This window comes from Callospermophilus lateralis, chromosome 6 (genome assembly GCF_048772815.1).
Source record: "Callospermophilus lateralis isolate mCalLat2 chromosome 6, mCalLat2.hap1, whole genome shotgun sequence".
Taxonomy (NCBI): domain Eukaryota; kingdom Metazoa; phylum Chordata; class Mammalia; order Rodentia; family Sciuridae; genus Callospermophilus; species Callospermophilus lateralis.
Genome location: NC_135310.1, coordinates 129,283,473 through 129,292,378, shown reverse-complemented (window position 1 = coordinate 129,292,378; position 8,906 = coordinate 129,283,473). Strand labels below are relative to the sequence as shown.

At 35.5% G+C, this 8,906-nt stretch overlaps 1 pseudogene; it reads right to left on the bottom strand.

Annotated features, from left to right (window-relative positions):
* Positions 1-5,445: 5,445 nt before the first annotated feature.
* LOC143402091 (olfactory receptor 2G3-like) lies at positions 5,446-8,621 on the bottom strand (annotated as a pseudogene).
* Between the last annotated feature and the right edge of the window lie 285 nt (positions 8,622-8,906).

Here is an 8,906-nt window from a genome sequence, read left to right as displayed (position 1 = left end):
AACAAGGCTAGCCCAATCTGAAGGAGTCATACAAAATCTAGCAAGTCCCTCCACCTGAGTAAGGGTGAAAGCGGCATCCACGCCATAAGTGCGGACAGATTCCGCCAAGGTTTTAATTATCTTAAAGTCTAAAGGCTCATGATATCTTTCCCTGTTATTGTCCTGAAATACAGGGTATGCAAGTCCCATATCTGTATTAACTGTCCTCCAAACTTGCACATGAAAACATCTCCCAGAATTTTGGCTCCCCCCCACATACGGGGGTGGGGCAACCGGCACCATATCTTCTTCGAGATATTCTACCTCCTCCTCCTCAGAGTGTTGTTGACCGATATTGGATCCCGTCCCCTTTTTACAGTAGGCCTGCGTGCCCTGTATCCCTTTTTTCTTTTTCTTCACTTTTATCTTGCGTAGTTGTTGTAACAATATATCAAGGTCCTCAGAACTCTCTGAGCCGCTTGTGTTCTCAGGCGTTTTTAATTCATCCAAGTCTGGGTAGAGCCTTCTCCTATTTTTAGTTTCAGGCTCTTTTGCCTTCTCACTACTCTTACTCCCAATGTTCTCTGCCACTTCACTATGTGATCCTTCAGACTTTTCCTCATGTAGTTGCTCAAAAACTTCTTGTCCTTTAGTAAGTGCTTCCTGACATCTGCCATCTGCGAGGCAACTACGGATCATCTTCCAAAGGGGTATCACCCCACCCTCTAATATGCCCTGCTCAGAAGCAAAGTCAAGATCTGTGCCTAACTTATCCCAGCTAGGTATAGTAAGGCTGCCCGAGAACGCAAACCACGGTGCAGCAATATCTGTCTTCTGTAAAAATCTCTGTAAAGTACTACGTTTCACTTCTAGGCCCTTGGAACGTAACAGGTTATCTAGGGCCAGGAGAAGCGGACTTGAAGATACGGCACCCATGACACAACAAAAGACACACAAAAAACAAAAGTGAAAGTAAGAACAAAAGTACACAGTGCAGCTGCAATAAGATGTAATGCTCTCTCTGGCTTTACAGAGGAGCTGCCGCTTTGATAGCGGGTCCCACTTACCTGGGACTAACCTCCGCTTTGACCGCGGGTCCCACTTACCTGGGACTAACCGGTGCACCACCCCTGACTGCTGAAATTTCTGGTTCCCGGGTTTTCAGCACCACTTGTCGCGACCCCTTGCCCGCAAGGAAGACGCAACTCAGGAATCTTCTTTCAGCAGTTTATTCAGGCCCTTGATATTTCTTCTAATTCCTTTCTGGTCAGATGCCCCTCCCAGCCTTAATAAAGCATCCCAAGCCCCAATGCAAAGCTGCCACGTGGAACTTTCTCACAGGGTGCTGAAAAACCATGCACCAACTCTCCCAAACAAGGAGTTGTTTGTTACAGACCACAGTGGAGCCAGCGCCATCCTGCAATGGCGACCATAATCTGCAGAAGCGGCTCACCACACAAATTGTTAAATCTTCCCACTCATCCCTGCACAGGTTATCTTACTCTGATCTAAGACCAAACAAAGGCCCCAAATGGAAATCCCATTAATTTTCCTGCCTGCTGCCTATAAGTATACCATATTCATCCCATACTTTATGCTTTTCTTCAAGCATATTTTTCTCAATAGAGGAGGTGAACTTTATTTTGGCTAAGGCTATCAACTCCTCTTCCAATATTTCAGAGTCTGAGGAAAAACTCCTGCACATTTATGTTCTAGCCAGATGATATCAATGACATGTCAAAGAAAACAATTGCAGTGATGAAATGATGGATGTCAACCACATTAGCTAAGGCCTGTACCCAGTAATAAAGAGAAGCAGAAACTTGGACAAACTGCCCAGCATATACAGAATCTGAAGGAAAACTGTTCACCTAACTTGATCAATTTTCTGTGCATTGAGTCCCAGGACTGAAAAATATTTATAATCCTCAAAAGAATCTGGATTTTATGAAAGCCTATTGATTCTTTATATAAATTTATTTCATATACAAATAAACAGTTCAGCCAGATATGGTGGTGCATGCCTGCAATCCCAGCAGCTCTGGAGGCTCAGGCAGAAGAAATGTTAGTTCAAAACCAGGCTCAGTAAAAGGCAAGTACTAAGCAACTCAGTGAGATCCTGTCTCTAAATAAAATACAAAATAGGGCTGGGCATGTAGCTCCGTGGTTGGATGCCCCTGAGTTCAATCCCTGCTACCCCTCAAAACAAACAAACAATGCATAAAGATACAGGTTGCTGACTTCTTACATTATGAAAACATCTTGATGGAGAAATAAAGCAAACAACACTCCAGAACAACCCTCAATTCATTTCCATATAATACTTTTACTATCACATGTAACATTTATTATGATTTTTGAATGGTATATAAACAAAATAATACATCACTATTTCTTTTGTCTCTGACTTCATTCATTCAACATTATCTTTGTGAGATTTAATCATTATGGTTCTTGTAAAAGCAAATTACAATTTTTATTCCTGCATTGTATTACATTGTGTGAAAATGCCACTCCATATTTAGTCATTGTAGTATTGATAGGTATTTAAGTGTTTTCAGGTTCATCTTTTATGAGCAATGCTACTATGAATATTTTTGCACATATCTCTGGGTAAACAAAAATATAAGTTGTCTCTGATGAACTGTTTAGACATAGATTATATTCAGATTTAGTAGACACCATTAGGCCTGGAAATTGATGTAAACACCTATACTCCTCAGGCCTTAGGAATTCCAATTGCTCCACATCTATGCCTACACTCAGTATTTTGTGTTCTTTCAATTTTAATCCATCTGGTAGTAAGTAATGGATATTTCATTACTACTTAAATTTTGTACTCCCCTGATGATTAATAAAATTGACCAGATTATTTTGTTTAAAATTCATTGAGAGATCTTATGTATCATACTTGTTCAAGTCTCTAGGTTTTTTTTCAAGTTGACTTTAAAAACATTTTACATATATCAGAAGTTTGAAAAATAAAAGAAAAACTTCATATACTTGTTTTAATTAAGTGTAACTTTGTAGCAAAACAGAAAATTAAAGGATGGTCTGACAAACTAACACGGGCTTGAAATATTATGGAGTCCATTATGAAATAAATCATGCTCATTGCCCAAATTGAATTTATTCCAGAGCCAAACATGAATAATGATAATTCACCAAAATAACAGAATTAAGGAAGGAAAAATTACATAATTATATCAATAGATCCCAAATCAGCTTTTGATAAAAATCAAGGTTCACAAAAATATTTTTTTTGGAAACTATGAATAGAATAAGACACGCTAAACTTTTTTAAAAATTCAGCTTTTCAGGTCACTAGAAGGAATAATATTTTTCATTACATGCTACTATAATAACTAACCATTCATATGGAAAAGGAGACATGTGACCGCTATCACACCATCCATATATATTCTTGCCTGAAGATTATAAAACCAATGAAGAAAGATAAAAATCTATACATTCATGACATCATCACAGGAATGCTTTCTTACAAAATTAGTAAATTATTGAAATATCAAACCATGAAGGAAAAGTTTGATTGATTTGACTGTGTTGAAATTACCAAAAAGCTTTGTCATTGCCCTGTTGGTATGTGTGACCAAATTTTTTAAATGTCCAAATTGTTCTCAAAAGCTAGAAAGTGACCCACATGGAACCTATGGGCCAGGTGTGAAAGGCTATAAGGCAGAAACTCTATTACACATTTGGGTGCATTCACAGTCACTAAATTAAACTTTGCCCTCCAAATCAAACATACCTGTAAAACCATTTTTGCTCACAGTTATATATTTTCAATCTTTTTAAGGAGCAGGATAGAAGATTTGAACTAGGTCAGTGGCATCATGAATGTGATGGATTAAATGTGTTAAGACACCACTAGGAATAGATTGGAGAAGATTTTCCTATGGCTTTGATGATAAGGGAAGTCTAAATATAATGCAGGATCCACATTCCAACTTTACATTAAGTTAGAGGAGATACCAAAAAGATAGGGAATAGTTGGACATAGTTAAATGTTCTTGAACTAATAGTAGGACGTGATTGAAGACATAGAGAAATCATTAAATCAGTAAGGTCAATAAAGTTATGAAGTTTGGAATAGTATAAGTGGTTCAGAAGTAGCTAACAATTATTGAGTGGTTGTTATTAATACATAATAGATATCTCTGAGCTTTACTCTATCCCAGTCAGATTTACTTATCACAGTAGTCAAGTAAGTTAGGAACTGTTGTTCCCACTTTTGTACTGTTGAGGAAACTGTGAATTGGCATTATAGAGATATGTATTTAAACATTATTCTAATTGATTAGTTCCATAGGACTGGGCTTTGAACCCAAGCACTCTGACTCAAAGTTTCAACAATATAGTTTAGAGAACAATTCCAAAGTCAAAATTGGTACTTGATTGCAAATTGGGGCTGAAACAAATAGGTGTGAAGAGAGATTTTGATTGGTTTGAGTGTTTCCAGGAAAAAATCAAATAAACAAATAAATAAAATTCAAATGAATAAATTAATTAACAATTAAAAAATCTAACTATCAATTAATATAAAATGTGAAACAAACACAAACCACACAATGAAGTGCATGTTGAGAATGACAGAAGTTGTGTGGGAGGACTATGAAGAATTCTGAGTACCATTCTATTTTTTAAAATATTTTAAATAATTGTTAAATTTACTCAATATTTATTACTGCCATGACTTTTTGACACGTTGCATGAATTAAGTTTATTTAATTGTCACTGAACATGTCAGAAGTGATTGAGAAATGTACAGGTAAGGTAAAGAACAGAGGGTCATGATCGGCAAGTGAGTAAAACCTTGAAACCAAGAAAGTGTGGCTACAGAGTCTACATGGTCAAAAGCAACAAAGACACTGGGAAGGCATGAGACAGTTACATAGAATTGAATGCAAGATTTTGCCAAGAGCCTGGATCAAACTGAAACCTGGTTATGTGAATATTTAGTATTTATTAAATTATTTAGTAATTATTTATTTATTGTAGAATTGTTCTATAAAGGAAATACTACAATAATTTCTTCATGCTAATATATACTTTTCAACTTTTCAAATAATAAATAATATTTTAATTCTCTAATTATGTTTGCAGGCATATATGTATATATGTGCAGTGAAAATCTACAAATTTTTCCATTCTTACTATATGTGTAGCATTTCATTTATATGAAATGTATTCACATAAACTCCATTTAATTAGGGAGTTTGTGAAAATATTTGTAACACATACAAGGTTCCATGTGCTACAGAAGTTGAATCTAAATGTTCTTTTTCGAGACAATGTGGTCCACACTGTACATGAATGCAGATAGAGAGGCAGTCAGTCACACATGAACTGCACGTTAGGGAGAAGTTACTTAATATGGTAACTCTTTAATAAGTTTCCAGTACAGAAAGTCGCTGCCCTTTGATTTTTCCATTAGAAATGTTGTTCTCACCTCAGTAGTCTCCTCAGGGCTCCTTTCACATCCTTGTTCCTCAAGGTGTATATGAGGGGGTTGAGAGTGGGAGTCACAACAGCATAAAAGAGTGTGAGGAACATGCCCTGGCTGTGGCCAAAGAATCTCTGTGGTTGGATGTATATGACTGAGCTGGTCCCAAAATAAAGGGACACCACTAGTAGATGAGAGCCACAGGTCCCTAGAGCCTTGCACCAAGCTTGGGATGACTTAATTTTCATCACAGCATGCAAGATGAATCCATAGGAGACAGATATCAATGCCATGTGAAGGAGGAGGAGAACTAATGTAGCCACAAAAAAAATTGGACTTGGTTTGCATGGATGTCAACACATGCCATCTTGATCATGGCAGGCACGTCACAAAAGAAGTGGTTAAGGTGATAGTGCCAACATCAAGGAAGCTGCAGGGTGATGGTGCTTTTGATGAGAGTGTTTCCCACTCCACTTAGCCAGGCTATTCCTGCCAGGGACTTGCAGAATGATGGGTGCATGACAGTCGTGTAGTTGAGATGTCTGCAGACAGCCACATAGTGGTCACATGCCATGATACTAAGGAGAACGCACTTAGTGGAACCTAAGGAGAGGGACACATAGAGTTGTAGGACACAGTCAGTGGATGTGATAGTCTTGGCTGGTCCCCTTAGATTCCACAAGAGCTGGGGCACGATGCTGGTAGTGAAGGCAAGGTCAAGAAAGGAGAGATTAGTGAGGAAGAAGTACATAGGTGTGTGGAGTTTGGAATCCAGGCTGCAGACCACGATGATGGCTGTGTTACCCACAAGGGCCAGAAGATAGGATAGTAAAACTACCATGAAAAGGATGATTTCCAACTGGGGTTGGTCTGAGAATCCAAGCAAAATAAAACCTCCCTCAGGGTTTCATTGTTTTCTTCCATCAGTCTTCAAAGCTAAAAGAGAAAAATATAAGTTCAGTCCAGAGAAGTATTGTTAGTAATTGTTGTTCATAGTAATAGAAATTGCAATACAGAAAAATAGTAGATAACAGTAAAGAATTTGGTCAGAAAAATAAATGGAATGTATTTTGTGTCTTTTTTGTCTCTCAGACAAGGTGATTGATGATAATTTTTCTTACATTTAATTATCTGATGTGAGTGATATGGGGTTAGACTCAGGTGTCAATATAGGAGGAAACTAAATAAAGCTACATTTTCTTTAATAACATACTTAGGAGTACTTACATAAAATCTTTTATCTCTTAAATGTGATTAAAAAAATAGGTCCTATAAACATATGAAAAAACACAGGTACAAAATCACAGATGTGCACTCATTTGTTGAGACAGATAACCATGAGATATTTTTGATAAAAATAAGGGGAAACTATAACCAATTCCTTTAAATACAAGGTGCTGGCATTTTAAAAAAATCATGAGAAAGCAAATCATAACTTGTTCAACTCACTTCACATTGCTCTGTTTAATAAATAAAAGGAGATTGGATCATAATGCAATCCTCCATGCCTCTTCACTTACTATTTTTTTATGATGTTAATCTCTGTGCTCCCAAATTTTCTGCTCTCATGGTAGCATTTTCTTGAATCTTTTACTTTTAGGAATAATGAAGGATTTGTTTTTTGTTTTATTCAGATGTGTTTATATTCAAACAGTAAAATTGTGTCTGGGATGTCTTAATGCTTTAATTTCTGGACCTAAATGTTTAGATATGCATAGCTAATAAAGAATTCCACTCAAAAAGCCTGAATGATATGCTATATAGAATCTCACATTCTGCATATTCCTAATGCTACTTAACATAAAATGATAATTTGTCTCATACTGGTATGTTTTTACTTTTAGTTACTAAAGTAACTTATTCAGTAGTTTAAACGAATGCTTAGCTCTAATAGAAGCATAAGTTATTCCTATTGCCTTAAGAAAATAACACAATGTACATATTTTTTAAAACTTTAGAAACATCTTAAATTTGAACTCTTTTTGAATGTAATGTTCTCTTAAATATGAGTTTATTCATAATGATAAATCCAGGCATTAGCAATTTTCTATTATTTTAAAATCACATAATTTGATAGGATATTTAAAAGCAACTTTAGAGATAAATTTTTAGTTTGTTTCCTTTTTAAGATTTTAAATTGTTAAATTAAATTTTAACACATTTGTTAAAATTAATAGAATAATTCAAAAGTGATGTTAAAACCAATTGAATTTACAACCTGATTATATAATATTAAGAACATTTTTGTTTGTGCAATATATATCCCACATTATTTACAGTGAATCTTGTTTTAAAGCTATACTGAAGTACTATTGATAAATATAAATTGAATATATTCATAATATACAAGATATTTGGTTCATGTAGCCACAAAACAGCAATTTAATTTTAATTTTATATAGGGAAATAACTTTTTTGTATGTGCTTATGAGTCTACAAGAATCTTAAATATGTAGGAATAATCTAATTATGCCTCTCATGTTTTACTATTACAATACTGAAAATTGTTAAAACATTGGTATTATAAGTAATTTTTCAAGAACAGCTTTCCACTTGTACCCATCAATTACTCTATCTTTTTATTCTGATTAGGTGATTAGGTTGATGAATAACTATTTTATCCAATCTCCTGAGAACCTGCTCATACCTCTGAAATGGGATGTGTAGGAATTTGCATTCTCCACAGTTCAAGTCTGACTTGTGGCTTGAAGGGAGTCACTGAACAGGACCTAGAAAGGAGAGTGGTCAGAAATGTGTGTGTGTGTGTGTGTGTGTGTATGTGTGTGTGTATGTGTGTGTGTATGTGTGTGTGTTGAAACCAAAATATAATTGTAAAAACCTATCTTTTCAAATCTTATATATGAACAAAGACTGAAGTACTATTTGGAAAAATTATTGTCTACAGAAAAATCCTTTTTCTTTTGGCAAAAATATCAAGAAATTTATTCTCCCCACCTTTTTTTCTGATTGTTCTTATTGTATGAACACATTTATTTTTAATGAATATGCAGAGGTAGAGACACAGTGACTCAATCAGGAAAGTAGCTAACTGGGTTGGTGCTGACTAGTGTGATTGGAGACAGCTAAGAGTGGGAAAGACATGGTGATGCAAGACATTTAGAGGATTACTTACATCCTGTAGGTCATCTCTCTCTTTCCCTTTCACACTTATTGGCATGTAGAGAATATTGCTGGTGATATGACTTTAGCATAATAGGGATTTTCTTCTGGAGTGAATATCACTGCCCTACACCCAGGTGAAAGTAAATATGGCTTTAGTAATTTTCTCTGGAGAAACATAGATTAGAATAAGTGAAAAATACACAGGATACGGATTCTCTAAACATTGGGATCTATATTTTTTAATTTATAATTATCATGGAGTTGATTAGCATTCAGAACTTTGCTCTCTCAAGAGAGACACATAAAGGAAGGCATTTCTTGACAGAACTTTTTTTTGTTT